Below are 23,379 nucleotides of genomic sequence, written 5' to 3'. Positions count from 1 at the left end.
CTCTGGTTTACTTCTGGTGTCAAGTTCTAATGAGGGAAGGAATAAAAGGACAGGGCAGATAACTCAATGGTTGACGAGGTGCTGCACTGTGCAGGGAGTCACTTTCTTGGAGCATTGGGATCTCTTCTGGGACAGAAAAGACCTGTTTAAAAGGATGGGTTTCACCTGAACTAGACCAATACCCTGGTGGGGAGATTTGCTCGTTCTATTTCAGGAGATTGTAAGATTTGAGAGGGGTGGGGCAGGGCGTTCTAAACAACAGTGAAAATAGAAAGAAAGATGACAATGATTCTGAATCAGAAAACAGCAAGTTATTGAGAAAAGACAAACAAGAGCAAGTCAGAGAACAAAGTGACACTGAACACTTAAACTGCATTTATTTCAATACACGAGGTCTCATGGATAAGGCTGATGAACTCAGGGCATGTAAGGGAACATGGGCCTGGGATGTCATTGCTATTACAGAAACATGGCTGAGGACTGGAAAAGACTGGCAGCTCAGTGTTCTGGGTTTTAGATGGTACAGGAAGGACAGAAAGAGGCGAGAAGGGCTGGCATTTTTGATTAAGGAAAATATTACTCCTGTAATTAGAGAAGGTATTTCTGAGGGATCATTTAGTGAAAATATATGGGTTGAAATTAGAAATAAGAAAATGATAATCACCTTGATGGGATTGTACTATCAGCTCCCCAATAGTCAGAGGGCAATTGAGAAACAAATATTTAGAGAGCTATGTTCGAATAATAAGGTTTTAATAGCAGGGAATTTTAATTTTCCAAACATTGATTCAGACTGCCATGGTATCAAATGTTTTGATGTGAAGAATTTGTTCAATTGCAAGAAAACTTTTTTTATCAATATATAAATGTTCCTATGAGAGACGGATCAAAACTTGACCTTCTCTTGGGAAATAAAGCAGGGTAAGTGACTGAAGTGTGAGTCAGGGAACACTTTTGGACCAGTGATCATTATTCTAGTAATTTTAAAATAGTTATATAAAAGGATACGTCTTCCCTACAAATTAAAGTTCTAAATTAGAGTAAGGCAAATGGGTATGAAAGGGTATGAAACAAGACCTTTCAAAAGTTGATTGGAGTAGACTAATCACAGGTAAAAGGATGACTGACAAGTGGGAGGCCTTCCAAAGTGTGACAACGTGAGTTCAGAAACATTCTGTTCCTGTTAGAGTGAAAGGCAAGGCTGGTAAGATTAGAGAACAATGGATGAATAAAGATGTTGAAGTTCAAGTTGAGAATCAAAAATAATCATTGACGAGAGAGACAATTGGGATCAACAGAATGTCTTGAAGAGTATAAAGAGTATAGGGGCATACTTGAGAAGGAAATGAGGAAGGCAGAGGGGACTGGAGATAGCCTTGGCAGGTAAGGTAAAGATAATCCAAAGAGATTCTGTAAATACATTAACCGTGAGGGAGCCACTGGAGAGAGTATAACCCCTTAAAGACCAGAGATTGCCTTTGTATTGAACCTCAAGAGATGGGAGAGATATAAATGAATATCTTGCATCAGTTTTTATTGTTGAAAAGGAAATGGAAGCGAGAGAAATCAGGGAAATAAATATTGATATTTTAGAAACAGTTCACAGTCCAGAAGAGGAAGTGCTGGAGATGTTAAAAAAAAGATAGATAAACCTTGAAGACCTGATCAAGTGTGTCCCAGGACATTGTGGGAAGTTAGAGAGAAAATTGTATGGCACCGAGCAGAAATATTTGTATCATCTATAAACCATGGGGAAAGAACAGGAGGACTGGGATGTGGCTAATTTGTCATTGTTTAAGAAGGGATGTGAGGAGAAGCCTGGGAAGTATTGAGTTGCAGGTCTGACGTCGATGGTGGGTAAGTTTTTGGAGGTGATTCTGAAAGATAGGATTTACACCGGTCAGAGAGGAAAGGATTGATTAGAGATGGTCAGTATAGTTTAGTGTGAGGAAAATCATGTCTCACATACTTGATTAGGTTTGTTTTTAGAAGTCACCAAAATGATTGATGAGGACATAGTGTTAGATGATGTTTGTTTGGGCTTTAGTAAAGCCTTTGACAAAGTTCTGCATGGTAGACAGGTTAGTAAAGTTAGATCACATGGGATTCAGGGTGGGCTTGCCAATTGGATGTAATTGGCTTGGTGGTAGAAGACAGCAGGTGATGATGGATCATTGTTTTTCAGACTGGAGGCCTGTGACCAGCGGTGTCCCACAGGGAGCGGGACTGGCTCCACTTCTGGTCGTCATTTATACAAAGGATTTAGATGAGAATATAGGAGACATGTTTAGTAAGTTTGTGGATGACATCAAAATAGACAGTGAAGAATGTGACCCAAGATTACAAAGAGATCTTGATCAATTGGGTCAATGGGCTGAGGAGTTGCAGATGGAGTTTAATTTGGATAAAGTTGAGGTATTGCATTGTGGTAATACAAACAAGGTCAGGACTTAACGGCAGGGCCCTGGGTAGTGTGGGAGAGCAGAGAGAGACATACTTCAGGGACATACTTCTTCGAAATTTGCATTCAGTTAGACAGGGTAGTTAAGAAGGTGTTTAGCATGCTTGCCTTCATTGCTCAGACCTTTGAGTATAGGAGTTCTGACATCATATTGAACTTGTACAGGACAGTGATGAGGCCTCTTCTGGATTAATGTGTGCAATTCTCATCGCCCTGTTATAGGAAGGATATTATTAAAGTGAACAGGGTTCAGTAAGGATTTACCAAGATGTCGCCAGGAATGTAAGTTTCAGTTATAAAAATGGGCTGTTGCATTGGATGGTGAGGAGCGACCTTCTGGATGTTTAAAAAATCATGGGGGTATAGATAAGGTGAATGACAGGGGTCTTTTCCCTCGGGTGGGGGAGTTCAAACCTGCGGGATATATTTTTAAGGTGAGAGAAGAAAGATTGAAAAAGGACATGAGGGGCAGCATTTTTAGTAGTTCGTGTGTGGAATGCACTACCAGAGGAAGTGGTGGATGCACGTACAGTTATAGTGTTTAAAATACATTTGGATAAGTTCAGGAATAGGAAAGGTTTAGAGGGATATGGGCCAAGTGCAGGCAGGTGGGAATAGTTTAGTTTTGGAACATGGTCGGTGTGGCCTGGTTGGTCCGAAGGGTCTGTCTCCGTGCTGCATGAGTGTATGACTCCATGACATTATGGTACACAGTCAAAAGACACATCAGTCTCTGCACACACTCACTTTGTCCTCCAGACCAGGGGCTGGGACACAGCAGGGGGAAGGGTATTGTTGATGGATGGAGATACCGAGGGACCTTTATATACAGTGGGTGTATAGTGGAGGAACTACAGAGGGGCAGATCAGGGGAGATGAAGCTGCACAGGGAGGGGCAAATGGACAGGGGCCTTGGAGGGGGACAGGGGCCTTGGAGGGGGACAGGGGCCTTGGAGGGGGACAGGGACCATGGAGGGGGACAGGGGCCATGGAGGGGGACAGGGGTCATGGAGGGGGAGAGGGGCCTTGGAGGGGGACAGGGGCCTTGGAGGGTGACAGGGGCCTTGGAGGGGGACAGGGACCATGGAATGGGTCAGGGGTCATGGAGGGGAACTGAGGCTAAATGTGCTTTGGGAGGGGGAGGGTGTCCAAAATTGAAGGGGGACGGTACTGTTTCAGGATTGAAAACAGAAATAGGGAAGAAAAGGAAAAAAACGAAAGAGAGATAGAAAACGAGAGAAGAAGAAATAGCAAAAGAGTGTGAAAGAACATAGATAAAGGTGGGAAATGGAGGCAGGAGAGAAAATGCAAATGAAGAGACTGTCAGTAACAGAGAGAGAGAAAGAAAGATAGTGTGAGAGAGAAAGGTTGAGAGGGAGAGAGAGATGTAGAGTGATACAGACAGCGAGTGAGAGATAGAGGCAAAGAGAGAGGGAAAAAAAGAAACATCAGACAGATACAAACAGGTGATAAGGAAAAATTAAAGAGGTGATATTTACCATTTCAGTTGGCCCAAACTCTCTCCCTCTCTCCATTTGGGACAGACTCATCTCCAGGGGCTTGCTTTAGGAGGGATTGGTTCAGGGAGGGGTTTGGGGTTAAAGGATCCAAACTGGAATTGAGGTTCAACACTCCTCACACTCTCAGTCACACAGAAACAGACAGAAACACACCGATAATCAGCCCCTGCTCAGTGCACACAGTGAAAGGGACATTGGTTGCCAGAACCTGTTGGAAATATCTGCAGGGCTCTCACTCAAAGCCCCTTCTCTGCCCAAGTCCTAGCTCCCACTACCTGGGATGAAGCACAGTCAGAGTCATCTCAGTGGGATTAGAGGGGGGAGGGAGGAGGTGTGAGAGAATGCGGCAGCTAAATGGTTTCATCCAGACAAAAGTGGATACTGCAGATGCTGGAGATTAGAGTCAAGATTAACTGGTGCTGGAAAAGCACAGCAGGTCAGGCAGCATCCGAGGAGCTGGAAAATTGACCTTTCAGGCAAAAGCCCTTCACCAGGAATGAGGCTGGGAGCCTCAGAAGTGGATAGATAAATGGGAAGGGGGTGGGGTGGGAAGAAGGTAGCTGAGATTGCAACAGTTAGATGGAGGTGGGGGTGAAGGTGATAGGTCGGAGAGGAGGGTGGAGCGGATAGGTTGGAAGGAAGATTGGCAGGTGGGACAGGCCATGAGTCTTCCCTCCCACCTTTTGTTCCTCCCCTTCCTGCTAATTGTTGCTGATTACTAACCGCACTTTACACTGGCTTTCCACCTCCAGGCTCTTTCATTTTGCCCCTCAGATGGAGTCATTCCTTGCCCATGAGGAAAGGAGTGTTATCATGTTGCTGCTCCTCCTTCTCCTTTCAGTCCATTCCTCACGTGGACTCCTCGTTCCGTTCTCTGCTGCACCTAATGTTGACTCTCAGTTACTTGGATTGATTCACCAATTGAATTATTGTTCTCACTGGATATGTCATGGTGTACTTTAACTGGTCTCTGAAATGTTTCTGTGTCACCACATAAATAAGGGCATTTGTGCAGCAACTGAAGTTCCTCAGCATCTATCCAATCTGAGCAAAGAGACCAAAAGAAACAGAATCCAAGGAATAACCGGCATTAAAGAAATATAAAATATGCAACAACCAGAGAAGTATGAAGCTGGCAGATATGGCAAAGAGTAAAATCACAGAATTCTTCCTGCTCTCTACCTCTGGATCATTCTCTGTTTTTCTCTGACCTCTCAGTACCTTCTGCACCTTAATGGCCTCGAAGATGTGTCTGACAGTCAGAATGTTGATAAAGAGGGTCATAAAGATAACTATATGTGACATGACAGTACCGTGGAACATTGTTGATAATCTTTCCAGGGTAATACACAAAGGAGTTGGGAATGTTCTTTAAACAAAAGAAGATGCAGATTGTTGCTAGAACCCTGGTTGCAGTTTTCTCTGTGTAATACTTAGTTTTCATCTCATGGAAACAAATGGTGACAAATCGATCAAAGGAAAAAGCAATGGTGAACCACGCAGAACAATCAATGCTCAAGCGGTTGAGGGCATAGATAACACCACAAACAGGAGCGATTGTAGGAAACACAGTGGATGATGATAATGTTGAAATCAACGAAGGATGAGATATAAAAAACAATGAACAGTAGATCTGAGACTGTCATGGTCACCAGATAGCGAGTGCTGCATGGAGAAAGACCACATTTGCCCCGAGCTAAGATTACAATCACCACGAGACTAACTGTAAGAGAAAGGAAAAAAATAGATTTGAAGTTATTAATGAAACATTTTCTGTGCCTGAGCCCAGACTGTCAGTAATGACACAAAGATAATTGTTGTTCCATGTTATATGACGTTTAAAGAATCTGAACCACGTCAGCAAACTCTCTCTAAATGAATCATTTGCACATTTAAAGGACATAGGGAAGAACATGAGCAGCAGATTACTCCCAGAAACACGATCATATACTCAAGGTGGTTTTGGGTCAGCAGCAGTCGATTTTACCTGCTTCTTGAATGCTGCCTTTTCCAGCACTATGCTCTATCTGCAACCATCAATGTCTCCTAATCCCGAATGACCTGCTGAACCCACCCATTGCCCTGTAGTATCTGGGCTCCCGTTTGGAGCGAGCTGCCTGAACAAGACCCACCAACACAATCCCTTTCCATCAAGGAATGGGAAACACCAGGTGTCACTGCGAGGTAGGTTGTTACAAAACCCATATCAGGCTGTCGTCTTGCTCAACACTGTGGCCTCAGTGTTAACCCATTCTGTACAGTTTAGGGAAACACACAATGCTGCACATTACTGAAGAGCCTCGAACTGACAAACTATTCTCTTTATACTCAGTAAATGAGGACACTATTAACTGGCATCAAGATTTGCCTTGCTAAATGAAGATATAATTATTTATCAGTTGTCTGTAGAAATAAGAATGATTCAATGCAGAGTTTTGTATGAGTTAAGTTGTTCCAACACTTACCAGGAACACCAACAACAGCCAGAATGGTCTCGTACACTCTCTCGATCCTTTCCCTGAGAAGATGCATTTCATTGTTTGTGACACAACCTTTCCCTTCCTGCTGCTGGCAATCTGTTGGAATTGGAGAATTCTCTCGGAGATGGAGCTGACACAGTTCCAGAGACTTTGTTTTATATTGTGTGGTATCTCCACTGGGAAACCGTGATTACAGCTTCAAAATTTTTAATATCATTTCGCACAAACAAGTTACGACAGTAGGTTTATTTTAATGATGTAATAGCATTGGGATTTACGTCTGTATTTGAATACCCCAAATACTGGATTAATCTGATCCTGTTAGGTCTCAAACATTAGTTCCAATTTGTCTTCAAGCAACAACACTTGCAATATTTCACTCACTATCAGTCCCATCAATATCAAAAGATATTTAGATATTCTTTTCAGAGATATTCTTTTGTGGGCGGCGCGGTGGCACAGTGGTTAGCACTGCTGCCTCACAGCGCCAGAGACCCGGGTTCAATTCCCACCTCAAGTGACTGACTGTGTGGAGTTTGCACATTCTCCCCGTGTCTGCGTGGGTTTCCTCCGGGTGCTCCGGTTTCCTCCCACAGTCCAAAGATGTGCTGGTCAGGTGAATTGGCCATGCTAAATTGCCCATAGTGTTAGGTAAGGGGTAGATGTAGGGGTATGGGTGGGTTGCGCTTCGGCGGGGCGGTGTGGACTTGTTGGGCCGAAGGGCCTGAAGCTGATACCGACCACACCTACAGCTGGAACTTCCACTCGGTCACATTTCCTCAAAACAAAGACAAAAATAATCATTAATCTCAGTTCAAAATCATAGAATGATGGCATCATACAGGACAGAGTTTGTATTGAGCTTGTATCTCTAAAATCTTCATACGCACAAAGCCATGCTGACTACTCCTAAACAGTCCTTGCCTTTCCAAATACATGCAAATCCTGTCCCTCAGGATTCCCTCCAATATCCTGCCTTCCACAATCAGGCTCACTGGTCTATAGTTCCCTGGCTTTTCTTTACTACCTTTCTGAAATAGTGGCACCACGTTTGCCAACCTTCAGTCTTCCAGCACCTCACCTGTGACTATCGATGATATACTCAAAAGAACACAGGGCTGGAAAATGGGAAGTCTTCAAAAATAAGATAACGAAGGTCCAGAGGCAGCATGTTCCTGTTAGGGTGAAAGGCTGGTAGGTGCAGGCATTATCGAATGACTAGAGAAATTGGGTTTTGGTTAAGAAAAAGAAGGAAACGTAAGTCAGGTATAGACAGCAGAGATCGAGTGAATCCAGAGAACAGTATAAATGCAGTAGGAGTATACTTAGGAGGGAAATCAGGAGGGTGAAAAGGGAACATGAGGTAGTGCTGGCAAATAGAGTTAAGGAGAATCCAAAGGGATTCTATAAGTACATTAAGGACAAAAGATTAACTCGGGAGAGAATAGGGCCTCTCAAAGATCATCAAGGCAGCCGTTGTGTGGAACCACAGGAGATTGGGGAGATACTAAATGAATATTTTGCATCAGTGTTTACTGTGGAGAAGGACATGGAAGATATAGAATGTGGGGAAAGAGACAGTGTCATCTTGAAAAATGTTCATGTTACAGAGGAGGATGTGCTGGATGTCTAAAAATGCATAAAAGTGGATAAATCCCTCGGACCTGCTCAGGTGTACCCTAGAACTCAGTTGGAAGCAAGTAAAGTGATTGCTGGGCCCCTTGCTGAGATATTTGTATCATCGATAGTCACAGGTGAGGTGCCAGAAGACTGAAGGTTGGCAACCGTGGTGCCACTATTTCAGAAAGGTAGTAAAGAAAAGCCAGGGAACTATAGACCAGTGAGCCTGATTGTGGAAGGCAGGATATTGGAGGGAATCCTGAGGGACAGGATTTGCATGTATTTGGAAAGGCAAGGACTGTTCAGGGATAGTCAGCATGGCTTTGTGCACATGAAGATGATTGATGAGGGTAGAGCAGTAGATGTGATCTACATAGACTTCAGTAAGGTGTTCAACAATGTTCCTCATTGTGGACTGGTTAGATCTCGTGGAATACAGGGAGAACTAGTCATTTGGTTACAGTACTAGCTCAAAGGTAGAAGACAGAGGGTGATGGTGGAGGGTTGATTTTCGGCCTGGAGGCCTGTGAGCAGTGGTGTGCCACAAGGATCGGTGCTGGGTTCATTGCTTTTCATCATTTCTATAAAAGATTTGGATTTGAGTTTAGGAGATATAGTTTGTAAGTTTGCAGATGACACCAAAATTGGAGGTTACCTCAGATACACAAGACCTTGATCAGATGGGTCAATGGGCAGATGGAGTTTAATTTAGATAAATGTGAGGTGCTGCATTTAGGACAGACAAATCAGAGCAGGACTTATACACTAATGGTAAGGTCCTAGGGAGTGTTGCTGAACAAAGAGATGTTGGAGTTCAGGTTCATAGTTCCTTGAAAGTCGAGTCACATGTAAATAGGATAGCGAAGAAGGCTTTTGGTATATTTTCCTTTATTGGTCAGCGCATTGAGTATAGTAGTTGATAGGTCATGTTATGGGGGTACAGGACATTGGTTTGTCCACTCTTGGAATACTGTGTGCAAATCTGGTAATCCTCCTATTGGAAGAATGTTGTGAAACTTGAAAGGATTCAGAAAAGATTTACAAGGATGTCGCCAAGGTTGGAAGATTTGAGCTGTAGGGAGAGGCTGAATAGGCTGAGGTTGTTTTCCCTGGAGTGTTGGAGGCTGAGGGGTGACATTATGAAAGTTTATAAAATCATGAGGGGCATGGTTAGGGTAAATAGAGAAGGATTTTTCCTGGAGTTGGGGGAGAAATTTAAAAGGGACCATCTGGGCAACTTTTTTATGCAGAGGGTGGTGTGTGTATGGACTGAGCTGCCAGAGGAAGTGGTGGAGGCTGGTACAATTACAACATTTAAAAGGCATCTAGATGGGTAAATGAACAGTCAGGGTTTAGAGGGATATGGGCCAAGTGCTGGAAAATGGGACTAGATTAACTTACGATATCTGGACAAGCTGGACCAAAGGGACTGTTTCTGTGCTGTACATCTCTATGATTCTATCTCTCTCTCTCTCTCTCTCTCTCTCACACACACACACGCTCTCACACACAGACAAGATATACATCACACACATGTAAATAATGTCTCCGCCTTTCTACGTGATACTTTCCTTTGCGTGGGAAAACAATTTACTCTGCTCATCTATATTTTCTTTAAACAATGTACTAAACGAAGTCACGAACCTATCTCAATCAGGACCAGATTGGGTGATCACACAATCGTTCAGATAGGATTCAAGTTCATGGAGTTGACAGCCCTCACTCAGTCTGTCTGTGTTCCCATTTCCAAGGGACCAAATACAGACAAATTAATATGACACTCAATGATAAATAATAAAACTTAAACCTTTATTTCATAATTGGGACAGAAATATCAAGTTGGATTCTAAATCAGCCTGGAGGCCAGCCATCAAACTGGCTCATATTTAGATACTTCCCAACTCTTATCGTGGACCTGGGTCAAATCCTATCAATGACAGATATCAGAACTTCAATTTAATAAACATGTGGAATTATGACTCTAATGGTGACCACAAAACCCTTGTCAATTGTTGTTAAAACCCATCTGGTTCTCTAATGCCCTTTAGGGATTAGGGCCGTCCTGGTCTTGTCTGGGCTACATGTGACTCCAGGCCCACAGCAATTGGTGCGGTTGGTGGAGGTCAGCTCCAGGCCCTCACAGCAGGATGTCCTCAAGATTGTATCCTCGCCCTAACTATCTTTAGTGACTGTATAACTGACCTTCCCTCAGTCAGAATGTCATGAGTCCGAGAGTTCGCTAATACTCACACAATGTTCAGCAGCATTCTTCCCTCTTCAGATACTGAAGCACTCCATGTGGCTCTGCAGCAAGATCCTGGCAACTTCAGCTCCTCAGAAACAGTGTTACAGAACTGGAGCCGGAACTTCAGGAGGCTGAGGATGCAATTGGGAGGAGTTACAGGGTGGTAGTCACACCTCAGGTACAGGGGAAAGGTCGATGGAATACAGTCAGGAGATGGAAAGGGAACCGGCAGACAGTGCAGGGACCCCCTGTGGCCGTTCCCCTCAATAACAAGTATACTGTTATGGATACTGTTGCAGAGGACAACTTACTAGGTAAGCCATCAGGTACAGGTCTCTGGCATAGAGTATGTCCCTGGTGCTCAGAAGGGAAGGGGGAAGCGGAGCAGAACATTAGTCATTGGGGACTCCATAGTTAGGGGGACAGATAGGAGGTACTGTGGGAATGAGAGAGACTCACGGTTGGTGTGTAGCCTCCCAGATGTCAGGGTTCGTGATGTCTCAGATTGTGTTTTTGGGATCCTTCAGGGAGAGGGGGATCAGCCCCAAGTTGTGGTCCACATTGGCACTAATGACATAGATAGGAAAAGGGATGGGGATGTAAGGGAGAAATTCAGGGAGTTAGGGCGGAAGTGTAGAGCTGGAACAAACAGAGATGTTATCTCAGGTTTGTTACCCATGCCACATGCGAGCAAAGAATAGGGAGAGAGAAGAGTTGAACATGTGGCTACAGGGATGGTGCAGGAGTAGGTGGGTCCTCTACAAACAGGGTGGTCGACACCTGAACCAGAGAGGTTCTTCAGGGGGATTTAAGCTCATTTAGCAGGACATGGGAACCTGAATTGTAGCTCCAGTGGACAGGAGGTTGAGTGCAATTAGGTCAGAAATAAGGTCTCATGGTCGCAGGAGTACAGCAGCAGGCAGGAAGGTGGTTTGAAGTGTGTCTACTTCAACACCAGGAACATCCAGAGTAAGATGGGTGAACTTGGAGCATGGGTTGGGACTTGGGACTTCGATGTTGTGGCCATTTTAGAGACATGGATCGAGGAGGGGCAGGAATGGCTGTTGCAGGTTCCAGGGTTCAGATGTTTCAGTAACAACAGGGAAGATGGTGAAAGAGGGGGAGGCGTGGCGATGTTAGTCAAGGACAGTATTATGGTGGCAGAAAGGACATTTGATGAGGACTCATCAACTGAGGTAGAATGGGCTGAGGTTAGAAACAGGAAAGGAAAGCTCATCCTGTCGGGAATTTTGTATAGGCTTCTGAATATTTTCAGAGATGTAGAGGAAAGGATTGCAAAGACGATTCTGGATAGGAGAGAAAGTAACAGGGTCGTTGTTCTGGAGGCCTTAACTTTCCAAATATTGACTGGAAACACTGTAGTTCAAGTACTTTAGATGGGTCAGTTTTTGTCCAATGTGTGCAGGAGGGTTTCCTGACACAGTATGTAGACAGACCAACAAGGGACGAGGACACATTGGATTTGGTACTGGGTCATGAACCCGGCCAGGTGTTTGATTTGGAGGTAGGTGAGCACTTTGGTGATAGTGACCACAATTTGGTAATGTTTACTTTAGTAATGGCAAGGGATAGGGATATATCACAGGGAAGGAGATATCGTTGGGGGAAAGGCAATTATTCAGCAAGATTTAGAATGCATAGGATGGGAAGGAAACTGCAGGGGATGAGCACGATTGAAATGTGAAGCTTTTTCAAGGAACAGCTACTGTATGTCCTTGATCAGTATGTACCTGTCAGGCAGGGAGGAAGAGGTTGCGCGAGGGAACCATGATTTACTAAAAAAGTTGAATCTCTTGTCAAGAGGAAGAAGACTGATGTAAAGATGGTTTGGAGATGCTGTTGTTGGACTGGGGTGTACAAAGTTAGAAATCACACAACACCAGGTTATAGTCCAACAGGTTTCATTGGAAGCACACTAACTTTCGGAGCAACGCTCCTTCACCAGGTGATTCATCACAATAATCTGATGAAGGAGCGTCGCTCCGAAAGCTAGTGTGCTTCCAATTAAACCTGTTGGACTATAAGCTGGTGTTATGTGATTTTTCACTATGTAAAGATGAGATGTGAAGGCTCAGTTAGGGTGATTGAGAATTACAAGTTAGCCAGGAAGGACCTCAAGAGAGAGTGAAGAAGAGCCAGGAGGGGACATGAAAACTCTTTGGGAGGTAGGATCAAGGAAAATCTTAAAGCTTTCTATCAGTATATCAGGAATAAAAAAAATGACAAGAGTAAGATTAGGACCAGAGAGGTAAAAACAATGACTGCAGACGCTGGAAACCAGATTCTGGATTAGTGGTGCTCGAAGAGCATAGCTGTTCAGGCAGTATCCAAGGAGCTTCGAAATCGACATTTCAGGCAAAAGCCCTTCATTAGGAATAAAGGCAGTGAGCCTGAAGCGTGCAGAGATAAGCTAGAGGAGGGTGGGGGTGGGGAGAGAGTAGCATAGAGTACAATGGGTGAGTGGGGGAGGGGATGAAGGTGACAGGTCAGGGAGGAGAGGGTGGAGTGGATAGGTGGAAAAGGAGATAGGCAGGTAGGACAAGTCTGGACAAGTCATGGAGACAGTGCTGAGGCAGGCACTGAGAAAGCAAATGTGACTGTGGTAGCGAGTCTGTTTCAAGACATGGTTGAAAAGCTTCAGGACAGAGGAAATGACCTGGGAGTTGCAGTGGGAGAGGGACTCTCTGAGATTCTTGTAGAGAGAGGAGGAAAACTTCTTCAAGGTAGGCATCCTTGCAAGAGGATTCGCAGTAGGGTTAAAATCAACGAGGTAAAAACAATGACTGCAGACGCTGGAAACCAGACTCTGGATTAGTGGTGCTGGAAGAGCACAGCAGTTCAGGCAGCATCTAAGGAGCTTCGAAATCGATGTTAACTGCTGTGCTCTTCCAGCACCACTAATCCAGAAATAAGATTAGGACCAGTCAAGGACATTATTGAAAAGTTGTGTGTGGAGTCTGAGGAGTTAGGAGAGGTGCTAAATGAATATTTTTCATCAGTATTCACACTGGATAAAGGCAATGTTGTCAAGGAGAATACTGAGTTATGGAATATTAGACGAGAGGAGATTGAGGTTCATAAAGAGGAAATATCAGCAATTCTGGAAAGTGTGAAAATAGATACGTCCCCTGGGCTGGATGGAATTTATCCTTGGATTCTATGGGAAGCCAGGGAGGAGATTGCAGAGACTTTGACTTTGATCTTGATGTCACGATTGCCGTCAGGAATAGTGCTAGAAGATTGGAGGATAGTAAATGTCGTCCCCTTGTTCAAGAAGGGGAGTAGAGACAACCCTGGTAATTATAGACCAGTGAGCCTTACTTTGATTGTGGGTAAAGTGTTGGAAAGGGTGATAAGAGAGAGGATTTATAATCATCCAGAAAGGATGAAGTTGATTAGGGATAGTCAACATGGTTTTCTGAAGGGTAGGGTCGTGCCTCATTGAGTTCTTTGAGAAGATGAACAAGCAGATGGATAAGTGTAAAGTGGTTGATGTGGTGTATATGAATTTCAGTCAGGCGTTTGATAATGTTCTCCATGGTAGGCTATTGCACAAAATACAGAGGCATGGGATTGAGGATAATTTAGCTTTTTCAATCAGAAATTGGCAAGCTGTAAGAAGACAGAGGGTGGTTGATGGTAAATATTTATCCCAGAGTTTGGTTACTAGTGGTGTACCACAAGGATCTGTTTTGGGTCCACTGCTGTTCGTCATTTTTATAAATGATTTGGATGAGGGCACAGAAGGATAGGTTCATTAAATTTGTGGATGTCACTAATGTCAGTGGAGTTGTGGACAGTGTGGAAAGATGCTGCAGGTTACAGAGGGACATAAATAAGCTGCAGAACTGGGCTGAGAGGTGAAAAATGGAGTTTAATGTGGAAAAGTGTGAGGTGATTCACTTTGGATGGAGCTAAAGGAATACAGAGTACTGAATTAATGGGAAGACTCTTGGTAGTGTGGATGAGCAGAGAGATCTTAATATCCATGTGCATAGATCCCTGAAAGTTGTTACCCAGGCTGATAGGGTTGTTAAGAAGGTGTACAGTGCGGTACCTTTTATTGGTAGAGGGGATGAGTTTCGGAGCCATGAGGTTACGCTGCAACTGAACAAAACTCCGGTGTGGCCGCACTTGGAGTATTGCGTACAGTTCTGGTCACTGCATTGTAGGAAGGATGTGGAAGCATCGGAAAGGATGCAGAGGAGATTTCCAGGATGTTGCCTGGTATGGAGGGAAGGTCTTGTGAGAAAAGGCTGAGGGACTTGAGGCTGTTTTTGTTACAGAGAAGAAGGCTGAGAGGTAACTTAATACAGACATACAAGATGATCAGAGGATTAGATAGGGTGGACAGTGAGAGCCCTTTTCCTTGGGTGGAGATGGTTAGCATGAGGGGACAGAGGTTTAATTTGAGGGGTGATAGATAAAGGACAGTTGTCAGAGGTAGTTTCCTTACACAGACAGTAGTTGGGGCATAGAACGCCCTGCCTGCAACAGTAGTAGACTTGCCAACTTTAAGAACAGTTAAAGGTCATTGGATAAACATATGGATGATACTGAAATATTGTAGGTTAGATGGGCTTGAGATTGGTTTCACAGGTCGGCACAACATCGAGGGCCGAAGGGCCTGTACTGTGCTGTAATGTTCATTGTTCTATGTTCCATGCCTGGGCTGACAAATGGCAATTAACATCTGTGTCACACAAATGCGAAACAATTATCACCTCCAAGAAGAGATCACATCGATAACGCCGTGTGACATTCAATGCTTTACTGTTGCTGAATCCCCCACAATCAACAAGCTGGGAGTTCCCATTGAGCTGAAAATGAAATGGATTTACAATGTAAGTACTGTGGGTACAAGAGCAGCTCAGGGGGCAGGAACACTGCAGTGAGGGATGTACCTCATGGCTCCAAAAGCTTCTCCACCATCTCCAAGGCACAGGTCAGGATTGTGATGGAATACTCCCCACTTGCCTGGACAGAAATATCTCCAAGATCCCTCAAGAAATGGGATCCCAGCATGACCCAGCAGCCATAGAAAAGCACAATGTTGCAGACATTCAAAATCCGAAATGAAATCAGAAAGTGCTGGAGAAATTCAGCAAATCAGGCAACACCTGTGGAGAGAAATATAGAGTTAACCTTTTGAGTCCAATATCACCCTCCTTCAGAACAGTGCTGATCAGGAGTCATGTCAGACTAAAAACATTCATTCTCTTTCTCTCTTCACAGGTACACCAGGCCTGCTGAGTTTCTCCAACATTTTCTCTTTTACGAAGAAGTAACCAGTTTGATCAGCACCACATCTACAAACATTGTCATTCCACCACCGGTGCTCATTGGCAGCACTGAGTATCATTGACAATCCACATTGCAGAGACTCACCTTCAATATCTATGACCACTACCTTCCTTAAGACAAAGGCAGTAGATGTCTGAGAACACCATGACCTGCATGTTCCCTTCCAAGCCATTCACCATCCTGACTTGGGTATATATTCCTTCAGTAAAATCACCATAGTCCCAGTGGACCATAGGGCTGCTCTCTCATTAGTGAGAAACAACTGGCCGTGAGGTTAACCTGAGGGTCACTGTGCCTCAGGAGAACGGTGAGGTTGGGAAGGTAGGGTCTTCATGATGATCTCAGCCAGTGTGGGGATTGAACCTGTGATGTTAACATAGAACATACAATAACACAGCATTGTACAGGCCCTTCAGCCTTCGATGTTGTGCCGACCATTTACCTGACTCTATTGTTCTCTCCTCTATGTGCCTATCCAAGAGTCGCTTAAATTGCACAAAATACGGAGGAATGGGATTGAGGGTGTTTCAGCAGTTTGGATCAGAAGGTGGCTAGTTGAAAGAAGACAGAGGGTGGTGGCTGGTGGGAAATATTCACCCTGGAGTTCGTTACTAGTGGGGAATCACAAGGATTTGTTTTGGGTCCACTGCTGTTTGTCATTTTTATAAATGACCTGGATGAGAGTGTAGAAGGATGCGTTAGTACATTTGTGGATGACACTAAGGTCGGTGGAATTGTGGATAGTGCTGAAGGATGTTGCAGACTACAGAGGGACATAGATAAGCTGCAGAGCTGGATTAAGAGGTGGAAAATGCAGTTTAATGTGGAAAAGTGTGAGATGATTCACTTTGGAAGGAGGAACAGGAATACAGAGTATTGGGCTAATGGTAAGCTTCTTGGTCGTGTAGATAAGCAGAGAGATCTCAGCGTCCAGGTACATAGATCCCTGAAAGTTGCCACCCAGTTTGATAAGGTTGAGGCTGTTTTCATTCGAGGGAAGAAGGTTGAGAGGTGACTTATTTGAGCCATATAAGATAATCAGAGAGTTAGATAGAGTGGACAGTGAGAGTCTTTTTCTTTGGATGGCGATGACTAGCATGAGGGACATAGCTTTAAATTGAGGGGCGACAGATATAGGACAGATGTCAGAGGTAGTTTCTTTACTCAGAGAGTATTGGGGGCATGGAATGCTCTGCCTCCAACAGTAGTAGACATGTCAACTTTAAGGGCATTTAAATGGTCATTGGGTCGACATATGGAGAAAAATGGAATAGTGTAGTTTAGGTGGGCTTCAGATTGGTTCCACAGGTCGGTGCAACATCGAGGGCTGAAGGGCCTGTACTGCGCTGTAATGTTCTATGGACTATGATCTAAATGTCCCAAATGACTCTGACTCTACTACCACTGCTGGCAGTGCATTCCACACACTCACCACTGTCTGTATTAAGAATCTGCCTCTGACATCTCACCTAAACCTCCCTCTATTCACCTTAAAATTATACCCCCCTCATGATAGCCATTTCTGCCCAGTGAAAAAATCTCTATCTGTTCCCTCTATCTGTGTCTCTCATCACCTTGTACACCTCCATCATCTCAGCTCTCATCCTTCTTCACTCCAGTGAGAAATACCCTCACTCCCTCAACCTTTCTTCATAAGACATGCCCTCCAGTCCAGGCAGCGCCCTCTCTAAAGCTCCCACATCCTTCTTATAATGAGGCAACCAGAACTGAACACAATGTTCCAAGTGTGGTCTAACCAGGGCTCTGTCGAGCTGCAGCATAACCTCACGGCTCTGAAACTCCATCCCTCTGCTAATGAAAACAAACACGCCATACGTCGTCTTAACGACTGGGGTGGGGGGGGCGGGGGGGTGGGGGGGGGGGGCGGGGGGGGTGACTTTGAGGGATCTATAGACATGGAAACCCAAGATCCCTCTGTTCCTCCAAACAACCAAGAATCCTGCCTTTAACCCTGTATTCTACATTCCAATTCAACATTCCAAAATCCATCATTTCACTCTTTTCCAGGTTGAACTCCATCTGACACTTACCAGTCCAGTTTTGTATCCTGTCAATGTCCCATTGCATCCTCCAACAGACCTTCCACCAACCTTCATGCCATCGGCAAACTTACTAACACACCCTTCCACTTCTTCTCCAGGACATTGATAAAAATCACAAAAAACAGAGGTCCCAGAACCCATCCCTGCAGGATATCACTGGTTACCAAGCCCCAGGCTGAATACTTCCCATCTACTACCATCCTCTGTCTTCTATGGACCAGCCTGTTCTGTATCCAGACAGCCAAATTTCCCAGTATTCCTTGCCTCCTTACTTTCTAAATGAGCCTACCATGGGAACCTTATCAAATGCCTTGCTAAAATCCATGTGCACCACATCCCCTGCTCTACCTTCCTCAGTGTATCTTGTCACATCCTCAAAGGATTCAATAACGTTTGTGAGGCATGACCTGCCCCTCACAAAGCCATGCTGACTATCTCTAACCAAGTTATGGTTTTCCAACTAAGCATAAATCCTGTGTCTCAGAATCCTCTGCAATAATTTGCCCAACGCATATGTAAAATTGACTGGTCTGTAATTCCTAAGATTTCCCTATTCCCTATCATGAATAAGGGATTAATAACATTTGCCACCCTCGAATTATTTGGCACCACTCCAGTGGACAATGAGGACCCAAAGATCATCATCAAAGGCACAGCAATCTCTTCCCTTGCTTCCTGTCGTAACCTTGCGTATATTCCTTCCTGCCCAGGGGAGTTAGCTATCCTTAAAACTTTCAGCTCATCCTCCTTTTTAACACCAACCTGTTTGAGCATGTCAGCCGGTTTTATTCTGTCCTCACAAACATCAAGTTCCCTCTCAGTAGTGAATAATGAAGCTAAGTATTCATTGAGGACCAACACTACCTCCTACTCCGACTCCAGGCACAAGTTCCCTCCACTGTCCCTGATTGGCCCTACCCTCACTCTGACCATCCTCTTGTTCCTCACATCAGTATAGAACGCCTTGGGGTTTTCCTTCATCCTGCCTCCCAAAGCCTTTACATGCCCCCTCCTAGATGTCCTAAATCCATTCTTCAGTTCCTTCCTGGCGACCTTGTAACCCTCTCGAGCCCTGTCTGATCCTTGCCCTCCCCAACATTAAGTAAGCTTCCTTCTTCCTCTTGACTAGATGTTCCACATCCCTTGTCACCCAAGGTTCTTTCACCCCACCATCCCTTCCTTGCCTCAGTTTGACAAACCTGTCCAGCACCATCAGCAAGTGCTTCCTAAACAACCTCTACATTTCTGTCGTGCATTTCCCTGAGAAAATCTGTTCCCAGTTTAGACGCCCCAGTTCCTGCCTAATGGTACTGTAGTTCACCCTCCCCCAATTAAATGCTTTCTTATTATACCATCTGCTCCCATCCCTCTCCGTAAGTATAGTAAAGGTGAGGGAATTGTGATGACTATGCCCGAAAATACTCTCCCACTGAGAGATCTGACACCCGGCCTGGTTCGTTGCCAAGCACCAAATCCAACATTGAATGTTGGTGTCACTCTACATCACAAACCAGCCGTCCAGCCCCCAGTGCTGCAGGGGCTCAGTTAGCACAGTTGGCTGGATGGTTGATGTGAGATGTAGAGAGGTGAGGTGGTACTTTGGTTAAACTCACCATCAATTGTTTCTCTACCTCTCTCCAAGACAGAACAGCCTTTTGAATTGTGCAATTCCTTCGGTACCCCTCTGTCACAATCCTAGAGAGAAGGCTGGGAGGCAACTTAATTGAGACATACAAGATAATCAGGGGTTCAATAGGGTGGACAGTGAGAGCCTTTTTCCTTGGATGGTGATGGCTTGCACGAGGGGACATAGCTTTAAATTGAGGGGTGATAGATACAGGATAGATGTCAGAGTAGTTGGGGTATGGAACACCTTGCCTACAACAGTTAGAGACTCACCAACTTTTAGGGCATTTGATGGTGGTTGGATAAACATATGGATGAAAATGTAATAGTGTTGGATCAATGGGCTTCAGATTGGTTCCACAGGTCAGCGCAACATCGAGGGCCGAAGGGCCTGTACTGTGCTGTAATGTGCGATGTTCTAGTTTAGTGACCAGTTGATCATTAAAAGGCTGAAGGGTGAGAGCAAAGGAGAGACCCGCAGAGACCCAGAGATGGAGAGCAGAAGGAAGGCTGTGCTTCTGCTCTTCACCATCTCTGGGAGCTTCACCCTCCCGTGGTTCATCAATGTTGTAGATTTCTGATATTATGTCAATCGAGGCATCAATCCTGATGATTACCCACCGTTTCTGTTAGTGTTCAGTGTTGTTGGTTACATGCTGCAGAGGTTACGTTGTTGTACAAACAGATTTATTTATGCAGCAACATTGTCTATCTTCAGAGGGAAGATCAGTAACACAGTAAAACCTCTGGCTGCACAAATTCATTACGTTCTGAATAAATAAAACTCTTCATTGAAGCCAAAGGGACAGTCCCATTGTTCCCAGACTGTGGAATGATATTTTTCATTGACCCGTGGGCTATGGGCAGAACTGGCTGGGCCAGTGTTTTTTGCCCGTCCCTAGTTGCCCCTTGAGAAGGTGATGGTGAGCTGTCTTCTTGAACTTGCTGCACTCCATGTGATGTAGATAGACCCACAATGTGCCCCTTAGGGAGGGAGTTCCAGGACTTTGACCCAATGACACTGAAGGAACGGCGATATGTTTCCAAGTCAGGATTGTGAGTGGTTTGGAGGGGAACTTGCAGGGGGTGGTGATCCCATGAGTCTGCTGCCCTTGTCCTTCTAGATGGAAGTGGTTGGGGGTTTGGAAGGTGCTGGCTGAGGATCATAGGTGAATTTCTGGAGAAATCCTGTGGATGGTACACATTGTTGTGATGGGGCGTCAGTGGTGGGGGGAGTGGATGCTTGTGGATGTGGTGCCAATCAAACCGAGGCCACTTTGTCCTGGCTGGTGTTAAGCTCTTGAGTGTTGTTGGAGCTGCCCCCGTCCAGGCAAATAGGGGGGCTATTCCATCACATTCCTGACATTCCTTGTCCCAGTGCGGGATCCTGCTGATTCCCCATTGGAGCACAACTCAGTGCAATTGTCAGGGACAATGGCCTTTCCCACTGGGGAATTCCTGTCAGCTTGAAACCCTGTGTAAATCTCCATCAAAATCAAATCCTTTGGAGTGTTCCGCTGTAATTAGATAGAATAGTTCATCAGAAAATGTTTGACTATTAAATACGTGGTCTCCCTTCTCAGCAACAATTTAACAGACCCCATACTCCTGCCACAAACAGCCACCTATGAGTTGTCTCAATGTGAGAAATTGTGGCAGGTGATCACATGACATCATCAGACCCCACCCACCAAACATTTAATTATGCAGCAACTTTGTCTGGGTTCAGAGTGAAGTTCAGGAACGCAGTAAGTACTTGGTTACACGAACCCATTGCATCATGAGTAAATAAAACTTATGTACAATAACAAAGGACCGGGCTTCGTATTTTTCAGCATCAAGCTTCCTAGTTGCAATTGGCTGCTACTCCAATGCAGTCCCAAACAGAAATTTCCTGTGAGTGAAGATTCAAAACAGGGCAACCCATCTCCTTTGTGTGGAAAGTGACACAATGCCACCCTCTGCTGGCCTCTCTATGCCACTGCACAAGGGGCTCACAGATGAAAAACCTCAATGATTCAGTCAGAGAGGGGCAGAAGGAGGGCAACAGCTCACGGCATCATCAACACAGAGTCACACATACACATATACACACACACACAGAGTCACACACACACACAGAGTCACACATACACACAGACACACACACAGAGTCACACATACACACAGATACACATACACACACACACACACAGAGTCACACACAGACACACACTCACACACACACACACAGACACACACACAAGGCTTGGTGTGGAGAGGTTTGCTATTGGATTGAGGTCCCTCAGTGTGGAACACGCTCCTGTGGAGAAATGTCGTGCACCCTCTGCAATGTGGGAAATGATTTATCTTTGAGCAGTATTTCTGCTGCAATTGCTTCTAGTCACCTCCGAGTGAACTGCTTTGTGAGGGGGCGGTGAATTTTATTGCACTTTCTGCATGTTGCCATGTTTTCTGATGTACTCTCACAAATTCTAAGTCAGAATTGATTCAAATGTGGAATGGGTGAGACCAGCACTGGGCATGTTCATCCCCATCTCCTTATATCTCAGGGACAACATCGGGAGGGCTCGGGAAAAACTGGTCTGTGTCTCCAAAGGCATTCTTTGAAGAACGAAACAAACGTCCATTGTGAGAGATTCACAGACTTTGATGTTTTCTCCAAAAGAGATCTGCCACTTGTGCAATGGCGTGGGGCGTCCAGTAGAGAGTGACATTGTATCACTTTAAAACCAAGAGTGCGAGAGAGGATTCATCCCAAAAACACATTGGACAGAGACACAGAGAAGCATACAAACACACTGATATATCCCCAGGCTGAAGTAAGCCCCAGGAACAGGGTCTTTCCCTGCGAGAAACCATCCAGAGAGCTGGGAACAACTGGAATAGTCAGTATCACTCCTTTCGTATGTTCATGTCTTAACTCCTGTTTGTCTCTGTCTGACTTTTCTCCTTCTCTCCCTCCCTCTCTCTCTCTCTCTCTCTCTCCCTGTTACTCTACCACTCAGTCCTTCTCTCTCCCTGTTTTCTATCTCTCTGCCCTGCCTTTGTCTTCCCTCTGTCTCTCTGTCCTGCCTTTGTCCTCCCTCTATCTCTCTGTCCTGCCTTTGTCCTCCCTCTGTCTCTCTGTCCTGCCTTTGTCCTCCCTCTGTCTCTCTGTCCTCTCTCTCTCTGTTCCTCTTTCCCCATCCCCACACTCTCCATCTCTCTCTCTTTTTCTCTCACCCTCTCTTTCTCCCTCTTTTTCTCTCTTTCAGACCTGAAAATGCCCACACCACTTTGTATTTCCCAGAAACATTTTGCCCCCATTTTCATTCCCCTCCCAATGTATGTCCTACCCCAATTATTCACCTTGTCTCATATGACCCCCTGCAAATATTTTGCTGCCCCCAATATTGTGCTGAGTCCCCCTCCCTGGGACAGAGGGAAATGAGCCTGGGTGGCCTTACTGACTTGTGGCTGACTGTTTTAATGCACAGCAAGATCCCAGCACTGGAATTACAGAAGTTTTACCTCACAGAGGGATGTGAATGTCATGGAAACAGTTCCAAGAAGGTTTACTGGACTAATTCCTGGAATGAGGGGATTCCCTGAAGAGGGAATGGTCCCCACCTGATCAAAGTCCTTGAGATATTAATAGGAAAAGTCAGGGCAGATGAAGAGAAGCTATTTCCATATGGTTGGGGTCTGAGAACGAGGGAACAGAGTCTAAAAATTAGGGTCAGAGTGTTCAGGAGAGATGTTAGGAAGCACTTTGACACACACAATAATTGGGGTAGGATATACATTGGGAGAGGTTTGGAATTCTCTTCCACAAACCACACTGAGTGTTGGATGAGTTGTTCAGTTTAAATCTGAGAGAGAGATTGTTTTAATAAGTTTTGTTGGGGATCAGGCATGAATTGGGACGCTGTCTCCTCTCACTGTCTACAATGTTTGATTTAACTTCATTTTCTTTCCCTTGAATTGATCAAGGGAATGTATCACATCTCCATGACACTGGACTCCTTTGGCTATAAATTCTGTGATCATGATCTTA

This window comes from Chiloscyllium punctatum, chromosome 19 (genome assembly GCF_047496795.1).
Source record: "Chiloscyllium punctatum isolate Juve2018m chromosome 19, sChiPun1.3, whole genome shotgun sequence".
NCBI lineage: Eukaryota > Metazoa > Chordata > Chondrichthyes > Orectolobiformes > Hemiscylliidae > Chiloscyllium > Chiloscyllium punctatum.
Note: the sequence above shows the minus strand (reverse complement) of the source record.